A 13,616-nucleotide genomic window follows, 5' to 3' on the forward strand; every position below is an offset into this window, starting at 1 on the left:
GATGGCAGACATTCGGTGACACATGAGTAGCGGAGAGGAGCGATTGAATTAAACAAAATCAAATTAGAAGGGACTTTACCTTTACGAAAACCCGTGTAAATCAGGTACACCCGACGTGACCACAGCCCCAGTAGCGAGAGCGCGCAAGCCGTTGCACGTAACTCAAGCGAGTCCTGTCTTTGAGCACTCCTCAGTGTGCTTTCCTCCTACCCGATGCATGACTGCCCCGACACCCCCCCCCCGCCCCCCTCATGTACGTGTTACAGCCCTTTGCCAAGCCACTGGTGGATGAAAGCTCTTAATAAATACCAAGCATCTTGCTCATGTGCTCCAGTGACACGGACGTTCTGACGACAGCAGCACTGACCAGAGGAGGGCATTTCTAGACCTTGGGAGCCAGCAACCCCAGAAAATGTGCGCGTGTGTATGGGGTTCATGCAATTTCGTGCATCTCCTATAGCGCTGTCCGCAAGCTCATCACCTCCCATTCTGTGTGGGTCATGGGGGGAGTTAACTGACCATCGGTCACTACGCTGGGCAGTCTGTGCCTGTCGAAAGTAAGCAGCACAGACGTGGAAGCACAGAGGTGCAGGTCAACCGGCATATTTTGCACCACTGTCATCCGCCGCTCGCAACGCAGCCCCCTTAAGCGAATGCATTTCTAGGTGGAGGCTGTACTGCGGAAGAGTTTGCAGTAATCTTTAGATTGTTGTGCAACATTCCGCATTGAACGCTTCAACCGCGTTGCTTGTGGTATGCAACACAGTTGCACATTATTGAGCCACTGGAGTCAACCAATGTCTTTGCCTTACACCCACCGTTACAGCAGGGGCTGGGGAGGGGGCAATGCTTGACCCACCCTGCCCTCTTACCTGGAGGGCTGGCCCAGAAGGATCAATTGAAGCCAGGGAAGGGTTCTAGGCAACGATGAGCACTTGCTCGAGTAAATAATAATAAAAAACAGGAAGTGATTGTGGTGTAATGGTTGACGAAGCAATTAAATATGCTTACACTGCATTTAGGGCAATGGAGTGGACAAAACTTGACAAGCAATAGCAAACTAATGAGAAGGCAAAGAATGAGAGAAATATAATTCGACTGTCAAATCTAATTGTGAAAGCCACATTGATTGAAATAACTCAGGAAATGAATAGCTACATGCCTCATGAACCCACGGTAGCATGAGCGAAAATATCACAGGAAAAGTTGCACTCTTGAACTTAAGCTTAAGCCTGTGCATGACCGGACGTAGGTCTGTGTGCACACACACACACACATGCACGAGACGCCGCAAACAACGCATGCTAGGAACGCGACGCCATCGAGCAGAATGGCCTTCCACGCCCTGCAGGAGTCGAGTGCCGCGTGCCTCTCCATCCCCTTCCTCTCTAAACCGCGTGTCAGGCTTCCCTTGAGCGATGTGACTGGCAGACAGGGTTTTCTGGAAGGAAGACGTGCGATGTGCGCTTCGCGGATCCGGTTAAAAAGAGCGCAGTAGCAATAGCAGAAGCAGCAGCAGCGATTGAGCGGTATTTGCAGCAGCGTTGGCTCGCGCCTGTTTGCACTACTGCTCAAGCATTGCGGCCAACCAGACTGTTGGTGCAAAAGGGGTCAAATGTGTATTATGTGCGTAATACTAAACACACACGTTACAATCCACGTTGTTTGTTTTTGTGATAAATGCTGAATATGTTCTAGGTTTCTCAAATGTGATGGCGTGTCACCATGCCATGACCGCAACAACCTCTTTCCAGTTTCATCTCGGTTGTGCATTGCAAAAGACAAGTTTTAAAATAAAAAAAGACGCCCCCAAAACAACATCCTAATCATCCCCACCACCATCATCCGTTCGACAAGTTCTGCCTTTCAGCAATTTTGGTACGAGAAAACCTTTCCAAACTCACCTGATTTCAACATCATCCCTCCAGAAAGGGTCTAGTAGCCATTTAATTATTAACTGTTATTGGTTGTGAAGTTGCGCACAACAATCTACAAAACGAATCGCTCAACGGGACGTCAAGGAACTCTGCAGACAGTGCCTCGATTGAATGGCGGCAATTTATGCTGTTTTATACACTGCTCACGACCCTTGATCTGGAACTCTTTACGGTAACAGGATGTGCAATAATTTCATGGTCACGTGAAGGCTTTGCGCAGCCTCAAGCCTTCACGCAGTGATGTGTCCACGGAAGTGCGGGGCAAGCAAAAGGATGAGGGACAACATTACCAGTGGTAGGGGGAGGAACATTTAGCCGACCAATGCTGCCTCTTCCTCTCTATCTCCTCCGGCTGCCACTCACAAAAAATAATAATTAGGCAATTAATTTAATTACCACTAATCCAGAAACTGCCTTATGGCAAAATAAATTAAGTTAATGGCACACGTGTGACAACACGGGCAGCAATGACAAAATGTCATCTCGGTGAAGGTGCTCCTGGTTTGAGGGAGGCCACTGCCAGTGGTTTTGTGTGGAAATTTACAGCAGCCAAATACTCAAAGCGCATGTTGATTCTAAATGTGGAAGGGAAAACTGGAGGACCCGAGAAAAATATACGCGACCACGGGGAGAACATGCAAATTTCAAATATACAGGCATCAGGGATGGGATCCTGTATACCAGGGGAGGTAGTTAACATCGCGCCACCGTTGCACGTACTTGTATGTACATATTTATCTGTTGTACGGAATTTAGCAAATGCAGGAGCATGGACACCTTGGTCATCCACATGTTCTGTTAGTGTGCTCTCTGATTTGTTTCACATCTTTCACATTTAATTCACTATGTATGTTGGCCACCACTCAAATAAGATCCAGGCTCAACCCTGACAAACTTTTCAGATTTGACGAGATGGAGTGTCTTCAAAGGTGATTTGTCCCATGGTTCATGCATGTACAACCGAATTTTTTTTTATTCTGCAGGTTACGTATGATGGGACAGCGTAATATCGTCAACAATCGGAGCAGAGCCGCTTACTGGAAACGCGTCTGGGAACAAAGCCAATTGTTCGCAAGAAGATTGGAAACGTGATTGCTGCACTCTGGGAAAGAAGCCCAGCTTTGTCACCTGAGGGCCGGAGAAGCTGAGCAGCACGAAACTTACACTACTAATCCTTACGCCAGCACTCGCTCATGATCATGTACTGCAGCCCTCTTGGCTCAAAGCCACTACCGGAGCTTAAATTACACCCTCTGCATGATGCTAGGAATGGAAATGTTATATTTGGTAACACATCAGCAAAGCGCTCGCGTTTCGTTAGCCAGCGCATTTTGGTAAACAAACAACATGCTCACACACAGCTGATTGTTAAGCACAAAGTTTGTGCAGAAGCATTGAGGGGGATCAAATAATGGGGCTAATGTGTGCTAAACAAATCGTAGGAAAACACTCAATGTTACAGGGATTAAGAAATTACATGGAGGACGCCTGTGCCGCTAATCGTTTTAGCGGCCGAGCTGCACTATCTGCTGTACAGTTGAGTTCACATTATTACGAAAGCCATTGCAAAACCAGTACATGAGTTGTCAGAGTAATTATAATGCAGGGCTGCTTGAACACAAGTAATCGTGCCTCCCAACACACAGTGACCACCATTTACGTCACCCAAAAATGAAACAAGCGCACGATGGAACATGCTCAAATTACAAACGTCATATCAACATACAGTCCCGGAATTCAAAGTTCCGGATTTTTTTTTACGTTCCACGTTACCCCTCAAGCCACTGAAGGCCGCTCCATTCACTGCAATGTTAATCTCTTGACTCAAATTTTGCGACGTTGAATCGAGAGACCTCGCCAAATCGCCAGTTGGTGGTGGTGGGTGGGGATGACCTAACAATGACCTTTACTGACAAGGGAGGGGAATGCGCCTAACAATACTACCACCATCGCAGAGATGGAGCAAAAATAGAATTAGCTCATGTGGTGGTCACACATTGATTGTTACGTCACAGCACCAGCTTGGGGAAACCTTCATCCAGCAGTGCATATATTGTTTATATTATTATCAGGCTTGTTTAACCAGAAAAGCCTCACCGAGTCTCTTGACTATTTTTCAGGAGGGTCCTGCAAAGTTTTTTTTCGTAGTGGAGGAGATAATTTATAAGTATACTTCAACCGTGTAATTTGCGAGTAAATGTTGCAAATTTGGCCAATGTGGAAACATGATGTCGGCGCACAATGGCCTACTCTTGCGAATGATATCACGGGATATTTAATATCCACTTTCAGTGAAGCAGACGAAGCCAAGTATTCATGTAGTTATTACACCCGCGGTAATATCCCGGGGCTTCCACTGGATCGAACCGTGAACCTCTGAAACAGGCAGCAAACGCATTACTACTTGGCCATGTCAATCTGATGATGATAAAGAAGATTTTTTTATTTACGTGACTTGACCGAAAGACCCAAGAGTATGAATTCCTGCAGTCACGAAAGCTTTAAATCAAGATTTGATAAAGAAGATCCCAATGACACCACAGATCCATTCTTCAGGTGGTGACCATCAAGGCAAGTTTGGCAGAGTGGCCCCCAGTAGTTGCACTGCAACCACTGTTCCTGTACTACTAGTTGATATTTTTAGCTCTCAATTAGGCAACCGTGAGCTTGAAAACACATGACAGTGTGAAAGTCACACGGCAACTGTGATGCGCCAAGCAGCCACACCGCATGTCGACTCCAAACAACGTGAAACCCCCACCTTGAAAACGTGATCAAGGCCAAGGCAGCCATGGCAGAAACGGCACAACTGGCGCTTCTGAAAACCGTTCGGGAAAACAAGCAAGCCAAGCTTGCGTGCAAACATCATGAAGCCCAACGATGTGAATGGAATGATCCATATTTAAGACAAACATCAAGGCAGGTTTGGCAAACAGGCACCAACTGGTTCAACCTCCAGATGAAGAGGGTAGCGGTGGTGGGTAAGCATCCCAAGGTTCAATGCTATGTGACGATTTTGGGGTCACAATTCCATTCAAGAGTCTATTCTTCTTTCTCCCATTTATGCCAACTCACTTGAATGGTCTCATTTATACTTCATGTTATATTTTACCATCTCATTTATACTATCTTCTCCGTATGGTGTTGATGTGTAGTATGCTATCCCATTTGTACTCTATCTACTTAATTGCCTGCCTCATTTGAACTGTATCTCAATTGTACTATCCATCTCATTAGCACTGTCTTCCTCCTTTGTACCATCTCATTTGAAATGTATCCTCTGTATCGTCTCTCATCTCTGCCTAAAGATAAGTTTTGTACTTCCGCAGGAGAAGTTGCATGTAATAATTTTCATCAAATAAACACAATTGATTCTTACACACGCACACACAATTCGATGCACGTGTCACGAGCTTAAGAATCGATTTAATGTGACGATATCGTTAGAAGCAAAGCACCGTCGAGAGACGCGATGGAAGGGTGTCTGCAATGCTGACTACGCGTTTCAACATTGTCCGTGAAGCTCAGTGGCGGCAGCGGCGGGGGTCATATTTCCAACACACGCGCTCGCTCACACTTACACTCGCTCACGCACCACGAGTCACGGAACGGCCGCTATGAAGTTTCACTGCTCGCCAATGACATCAGCAAAGCACGAGCACAAAGCGCGCCCCTTTGAATAAAACAAGCCCAAGGCAAGGCCAGAGATCACACCAAAGAGCCGCTCTCAGGTTTCCCAAATGAGGTTCGAGTTTCTCCAAAACACCTTTGCAGTCTCATCGTGGAATTACGAATTAATGAAACGTGGGAGAACAGCCATCGTTGCACGTTTGACCACCACTATTGCCGCTTCCTGTCAGCGCGTCATCAACTTTTTGGGTTGTTGAACAAAAACTGGAAAAATCGGTGATTGTTATCAAAATTTACGACCAATTTCCGAAAACAAGGGAGCATATTCCGATAACAGTGGAATTAAGGCACCGGACTGGCTCGTGCTAAACGTGGAAACCCCATTACAGCAGCTTGAAGGTAATTAATACACGGGTAAATAATAGATCAAAATACAGCCCTGAAAATTCCTTGGGCCTCCACTAGAGGGAGTTTTAGGTCTACTCTTCCACACCAATCGATGTGTAAACTCAAAACTATATTTTAAAACGAAAGTATTTTTTATTTTACCAGGTAAGGCCCACGGAGAAATATTGTTATTTTTCAGAAGCAACCTGGCCACAAATGACAGCTCAACAAAGTTGCTTATCACGTGGAAATTTATAGCAGCCAAATACTCTAAACGCATGTTTCTAAAAGTGGAGGTAAAAACCAGAGGATCCGGAGAAATATCAATGCGACCACGTGGAGAGAGACATGCAAACTCCAAATATACAGGAGTCAGGGTCGGGATCGAACCCATGACCTCCTGCAAGTGTGGGCTTACCTCACACTCGACACCACCACAAGTGACCTGCTGCTCAACTGTTTATCCGTTCATACCGCTCGGTGGACAGAGGCGGGAGGCTTAAGCAATGTACCGTACGTTTAAACTTCCGCACCAGGAGATGGAATCAAAACGGCAATGATAGATTGCACGTTCTGTGTGCTAACTATTGCACCATGGCAGCTCCCACTGTTTTCCAATCAAAAAGGTTAAAATGTGGATGTTTATTTCTCTATGTGTAGTGAACCAGTAATATATTTTACCATTTTTTTCATGCAGTTACCGGTTTCATAAGGATCCTGAATTGACATATTTGGCTAATTCCTCTTCAGTTGTTTTTTGTTGCATGGATGGAAACCAAAAATGCAAAGAGAACACGCAAGGATCAATGAAAATTCTCAGCTGAGAGGTCATTGGGATCCTAGGATGGTATGCGCATTATAAATTTGAATTATTATTACTAGTTGCATTGACAGCTGATGGCCAACACTTATCCCAACAAGCAAGTGCCTCACGTACACAATCATGCTTCGAGGTGCCCACAGTGCCCTATGAACTTGAAACTTTTCTCAGCCATGCTTGGCAAACGAAAGAAAAGCCACCGCTTCACTGCGCATTACGAGATTCCAACATACAGGCGAGAAAGAGAAGGACTCAAAAAAAGACTGCCATACCAACGTTTGTGTTTGGAGACCCACGTGCTTGCCCCAAATATTTCCATGACGACTTACGATGGGTGGGCAGCTGCTGTTCTCGATGCCTGAGCCACGGTTGGCCAAACCTCCCGCTCCCTGGCCAGTGAGTGATCGCTCCAATGACTTCTTACGTCAGACGCACTTGCCAAACGGCATGCCGTCCAAAACACCTGAACTGCCTCTGTGTAAATGCAACGGAGGGCACAGCTGGATGACACCTCCTCCCTTGTTATGTCACCATTTGGACACTTCTGTGTTTATGCCAAGTAATCTGTAGAAGGACAGGTCAATAAGCTCCAGCGTTCCATCTCATCAGATCCTCTATCCCATCCGACGCAACTCCCCCTTCCCCACCACGCAGCACTACACTCCACACTGATGTATTCGTATGGCCAATGAAAAGCAACTGTAATAAATTCAGTTCCAAGTGATTTACCAATTCAATTGCAATGCCATGCTTGTTTTTTTAACGCCATAACAGATATTTCAGGTTAACTTAAGCACAGTTTAAGTGAACCCAGGACATTTCCTTTGTGATACAGGCCACATGAGATGCAGTTTTCACCGGTCTATGCAGAAGTTCAAAAGTTTATAGTTTCCCTGCTCAACCGAACATTGTGGCTGTGCTCACTTTCATTAGTCACCTTCAGCCAGCAGTGATAGTTCAATATTCGTATGGTGGAGACCAGTCGCCTTCACAGGACCACCACCGTCGATTTTTGTGGTATTAATGTTACTTACATGAAGCGATGGCCTGAAATGACAACCTACCGATTGTGATACAAACACAACCGGTATTCCATTTATATTTGTGAATTTACGCACTTCGACTTGCAATTTCGGAAACTCGATTGACATTTACAGAGAAGTTGTAATCACCTCCCCACACCTAAAGCAAAAGCACTCCCAAACTAAAAAAATTTGGGCAATATGGCAGGCTGCTTCTCCCCATAGTCACATATGCCCACTAGCTTTATATTCATGATGCAGTGGTGACATTCCATGGACGCTGTGACCCAATATCACAGCAGCCGACACTTCAGATGTTAAGACGGCAACAAAAACTGAGGCCATGTGATGGCAGTGGTGAGAAGGCACATTCAAAATTACTCTCCCTCTGCTCTGAAGAATGGCAATTGCCAAATATGTCCAACTATTATGTATTTTCCAATTGTAAGAGATGAATGTGCCGAGTGTTTTTTGACATCACATTTTAGGCAAGTAGGTTCCTAAACCATACCATGAAAGCACTATTATATTATTGCATATGACAGCAACATGCTCAGGAGCCAAATGCCAGCCATGAGAGTGCTTCAGGAGAGAGTTTGTGTAATTTTGCTATTCCTCCTCCGTTGAAGGAGTGCAGACTACAGCGATTTACTCAAGTACATAGTCCATAGTTTGGGTTGCATGGCCAGCCGTTGTGTGGCTTGTCTTACATTTTCTATTAATGAAGGCGATGTGCACATCTGGCGCTTAAGCCATCACACACTTCTATGCTTAACCACCACCTAAGGCAGTGTGTATAGCGGTGTTAAGAAAAGCAAACGGGATTGGGTGGGATACATCAATAGATAAGAGGATGGATGAGACTGGTGAAAGAAGGGCAACCAGGGAGAGAACGTGTCCAAGAGGAAGACCACTGCAGAGACAAAGCATCGAGATCAGTTCGTGTCCAGGAGATGGACGGTGAGGGGCGACCTTCATCTAGCAGTTGACAGACAATGGCTGATGATGCAGTACTGGTGTATGGTGGTGAAGAAGTGTGAATAGTGGTGGTAAAGTCGTATAAATGTTGGCAGTTAAGGACTGTGCATGGTGGTGGTGACGCAAAGTATTATGTGTAGTGATGGTTGAGCAAAAGAACATTTCTAGGAAGGCTATGACCCGAGACGTGTCTGTTAAGGCTACCCTTATTTTAGAATGCTGATGCAGTGTTGACATGGCTGGAGATGCCATGAGCTCCTAACATCAAAGCAGGACTCCTTGAGATGTTTTAAGAGCCAGCATAACAAGGCCCTCATCGCCATCCCATAATACTATTTTATTTACCGTCGAGTAAATGTTAAAGGCAATCGCCCTCCTAAAACAACCAAAGATTGAATAATTGTAGTCGATCACTTTATTTTCCAGCAAATATCCTTAAGTGTCGAGGCTTTTTCAGGAAATGACTGCTACATTGGGATCATTGGCCAATTCCATTTTTGAGCATTTGACATGTGGCAGGAAAAACATTATTACCCTTAGAAAACCCCATCGCGCATAAGAGTTAATAGCAGTATCTTAAACAGTTAAAGCTCTGCACAGACGGATTCAAGAATCCACTGCTGCGCTGCAAATTTCTGGCCACCTTACAAGCCCAATCCGTCAACTGATATTCCCAGGCAGTCTACGTACGAACACACTCGTCATGCTCAACTGTGCTTAGCTTGGGATCTAATAATCGGGCAACTTTGACCGATGAAGATGTCAGCTCACACACACATGGAGTAACCAGCATATATGATCTTGTCTCTTGGATTTCCCTTCACTTGATACAGTAAATGTGGCTGTGACGGTCCCACCTGAAGACGGAGACTTGTATTGCCTCCGAAACGTCGTGATTTAATTGAGTTATTTTCATGTATTATTATTTTATTATATTAATATTATGATATTACCTACGTGACTTTACCGAAAAAACCTAAGAGTATGGAGTAGCCCACTCATCATCAGCGGGGCATGGGCAATCCACTGCTGGATGAAGGCCTTCGCAAGCCGCCGCAATCATCGCGCGCGCGATCCCACATTGGAGTGCGTAGCGAAAGTGTCATATACACTCACAACACACATTTTAAAAAAACACTTAAGAAAACGGTATTAACGGCAAATATAAGCTCCAATTACACGTGCGAAACTATAAACAAGGCAAATGTCACCAACGCAATTTTCCACCACAACACCGAACAGAGGGAATTCGCCTCAGCGTCCCGTGATTTGTAATGAATTAATAACTTTTTTTTTAAACGCGTTTTGCGCTTTCGTACGTCGGTAACCCCATTAGCAAAAACAACTACAAACAATAATAACGAGAGCTAAGTAAAAACGACATATATTCAGCACGGTCAACGTTCGTGAGGGGGCCGGGTGGAACAGGCCGTGGCGGCAGGCTTCAGTCGCACACAAAAGCAGGCCGTGGCAGCAGGCCCGAGGGGCACAAGTCGAAACGAAACCACCACACAATAACACCCGCGAATAGCGAGGACACCGCGGACCCGTGCCAGGCTAGGTGCACCTCGTGATGAACACACACACACACACACAAGACGTGTAACACACCGCGCTTTGTAACAACAAGCTTACGCCCGTACCTGCGTCGCTGCCAGCGTTCCTTTCCCGGTGTCAATTAAGAACCGCTGTTTGTTTTCTGGAGCAACAGTAGTTAGCAGCCAGACGTGGTCACTGCTGCTAGTTATTCTATACCGCCGGTGGCTGCGTGCAGCTGGCGACGAAGGAATATTGTAGTGGTGAGTGTAAGACGCTGCCGCTGCTGATGATGATGTTGCTGACGAGCGAATAAATCGGCGGACCGCTGAGCTGGAGGAGGAGGCCGCCACTCTCCTCGCAATTTGGCAGCGCGCCGCGCCACGCCCCGCGCTACGCCCCGCCCCCTGCGCAACGCCCCGCCCCCACGCCCACCCCGGATTGGTCGACGTCGACGGGGCAAGCTCAGCCAATTGGCGCCGATTGAGGGGTGGGTTGGGTGGGGTGTATGAGGTGGGAGGGGAGGGAGGGGTGGGGTGGGTGGTAAGTGGGGGGGGGGTGAGGTGAAGTGGGGGTGAGGGGTGACAGGTGGAAGGGGGTCATCAGCCACCCCCCCCTCCTTTTTTTTGGAGTAGCCCCGCCCCGCAATGTTTATTAAGCGAGTGACGCAACGGTTTCGGACGAAGCTTCAGTAGATTTGAAGCTTTCGTGACTGCAAGGATTCATACTCTTAGGTTTTTTCGGTAAAGTCACGAAGGCAAAAAATAAAAAAAAGTTATAGAAATAAAAGAATAAGTCACAATAAATCATTATTTCATTTCTATTATTATTTTTATTTTTACCTACGTGATCTAACCCCCCCCCCCCCAAAAACCTGTATTATGAATGCGCCTTGGTTGTGGAATTCCTTACCGTTGGAAATTCGTTTCACCGACAATGTCTTAAGTCAATTTATTCTATTTAGTTATTCTCTCTTGGCCTTTCCTTAACATTAATCTTCCAAGGCGCCTTACTGAAGAAGCTTGACCCAATTTATCACTTGGCATCGAACTGCATATTTAGGACCCACCACTGCGATCTCTACATTGGGTCAAACTTAACATTCAAGTTCAAGTTCATTTATTAGGTATAGCCCTGTGAGCCATTCAGCTCTTGAATCGGGTGCAACCGCAACAAACAAAAAACAAAAACATGAACAAAAAAACATCTTAAAGTGAATATGTGACTAAGTGCAAACAGAAAATCCAAGAAAAGACAGCAAAAATATTGCAGAAAAAACACCGTACACCAACGCTGTGTGCAAAAATCCCAGTGGGATGCAAGTCAAACAACAACAACATATCTTAATGATCGACGGCTTGTGCATCAAATCTTATTTATTCATGATGTACTTACATAAAAATCAGCAGACTACCTGCTGGATCTCCTCACTGTTTTGAAGAACAAATGTGACCTAAGGTCTTCGCTCATTTACCAGCTTCACATTCCTTATTGCCGTACAAATACTGGAGGAAGGGCCTTTGCTGTTGATGCCCCCAGGGTCTGGAATGCTATCGCCAATAAACTGCAACTTGGATCACTACCCGATGAGATCTGCACTCAAAACTGCTCTTGAGGAGCTGTACACCGTCCGCTGCCACTGCTATGCAGTGACCTGAAATCAAATGCATCGCTCCGGATGTCCACTGCAAAGTATGATCTTGAGTTTCGATTATAGTGTGCTGAACTTGAAAGGTGCATTGAAACATTTTTATGCTCCTGCTGATACTCCTGCTGTTATGGAGTGACTCATGCTGCCAGCTATGGCTGCAAAGTTAGGTCGTACATGTTATGTATATCGTTTATTGTTAAATTTAAATCACAGTTCCTATGATCACTGTTACATTGTTTTTATAGCTTTATTTTGGTGATTTCTAAAACGTATGGTTATAAGCCATGTTTGTTGTAGTAGAGTTAGCCTAATAACTTAATCTAAATTGTCTTATGGTTGTTATTGTTCGACTTGCATCCCATTGGGATCTTTGCACACAGCGTTTATATACGGTGCTTTATTTGTGGAAGATTTTTGCTGGTTTTTCCTGGATGTTTCTGTTGCGAAACGTCACTTTAAGATGTTCTTTGTTCATGTTTTGTTTGTTGCGGTTGCACCCGAGTCAAGAGCCTCATGGCTCACAGGGCTACACCTAATAAATTAAACTGAAACAAATAAATTAAATGTATTATTATAAATTGTGTTCATGATTAAGGAAGCCAATCAGCGTCAAGGGCCGGCTTCATTTGGACTTTTTCGATCCAGAAATCGTCTCTTTAGTTCCAGAAATAATTATGCGTACCACGATTCGTTGGTTTCGATACAGAAATCATGTAAACAGGAATCACCATGCTTGATCCATGCTTGATGCACGTCGTTTCCCGTTTAATCGACCGTTGAATCGTTAAAAAACGTCGATTGCCGTTCCAGTATTCATCATATGGGAAAAGTCACGCCCCATTACTCCATATATGGGCCTAAAGCATGAACGTAATGTATCATTAATTGTCGTGGATTAATGTTATCCTGGAACAGAATACTCCCTTGATAGCCACGACACAGATCCACGGTCCCATACTTGCCACGCCCTCTACAGATAGACACGCCCACCTCCGCTGGAAGCCACGCCCCTGCCACTTCCACGTGGCCACTCAAGAGCAACGATTAAGAAATGTCAACATCTTCTTGGTTCTTTCGGTAAAGTCACGTAGAAGGGAAATAATAAAATTATTAAAATAAAACATAATAAAATACAATTCTCACGACGTTTCGGCCACAACGCAAGCAGCCGTCCTCAGGTGAAGAACAGGGCTGTCGGAAAGACTGCGTGACTTTACCGAAAGAACCAAGAAGATGAATCCCTGCAGTCACGAAAGCTTTAAATCGAAATGTCAGCATATTTATACACTCTGGACGAATCCGATGAGCTATGAAGCTCTTTTTCACAGATGTCCAGTCGGCAGTCCGAAGTGATTTAGTCATTCAATTGCTTTGTCTGAGAGTTGGTGAATCTCAGGGGTCATGCCAATCAACTCACTCACCCAACCGCCTTCAAATGGGTACGCTTCGGGAAGTGCCAAGTTCCGTGGGCCATGGTTTGGTGTTCGTAGCAACAGTGGACACACACAAGAAATCTGAATTCCCACGTGTGCATCAGGTATCGGCATCTTCCGCCGTTTGACACCTGACCAATTGGATTGAACACCATTAGTAACTAACCCCCCACTTCCCCCCCCCCCATACTACCCACGCCCCCTTCATTTGTAGACATCATT

At 45.4% G+C, this 13,616-nt stretch overlaps 1 protein-coding gene across 1 annotated transcript in view; it reads right to left on the reverse strand.

Moving 5' to 3' along the window:
• LOC133347590 (oxysterol-binding protein-related protein 2-like) overlaps positions 1–10,694 on the reverse strand; it is an 82,365-nt gene extending 71,671 nt beyond the window's left edge. Inside the window, 1 exon segment of the mRNA XM_061559993.1 lies at positions 10,418–10,694. The gene's annotated coding sequence lies outside the window, so the exon portion shown is untranslated.
• Positions 10,695–13,616: the final 2,922 nt, after the last annotated feature.

The sequence above is a fragment of the Lethenteron reissneri genome, chromosome 26 (genome assembly GCF_015708825.2).
Source record: "Lethenteron reissneri isolate LAM-NWPU_2019-01 chromosome 26, ASM1570882v1, whole genome shotgun sequence".
Classification (NCBI taxonomy): domain Eukaryota; kingdom Metazoa; phylum Chordata; class Hyperoartia; order Petromyzontiformes; family Petromyzontidae; genus Lethenteron; species Lethenteron reissneri.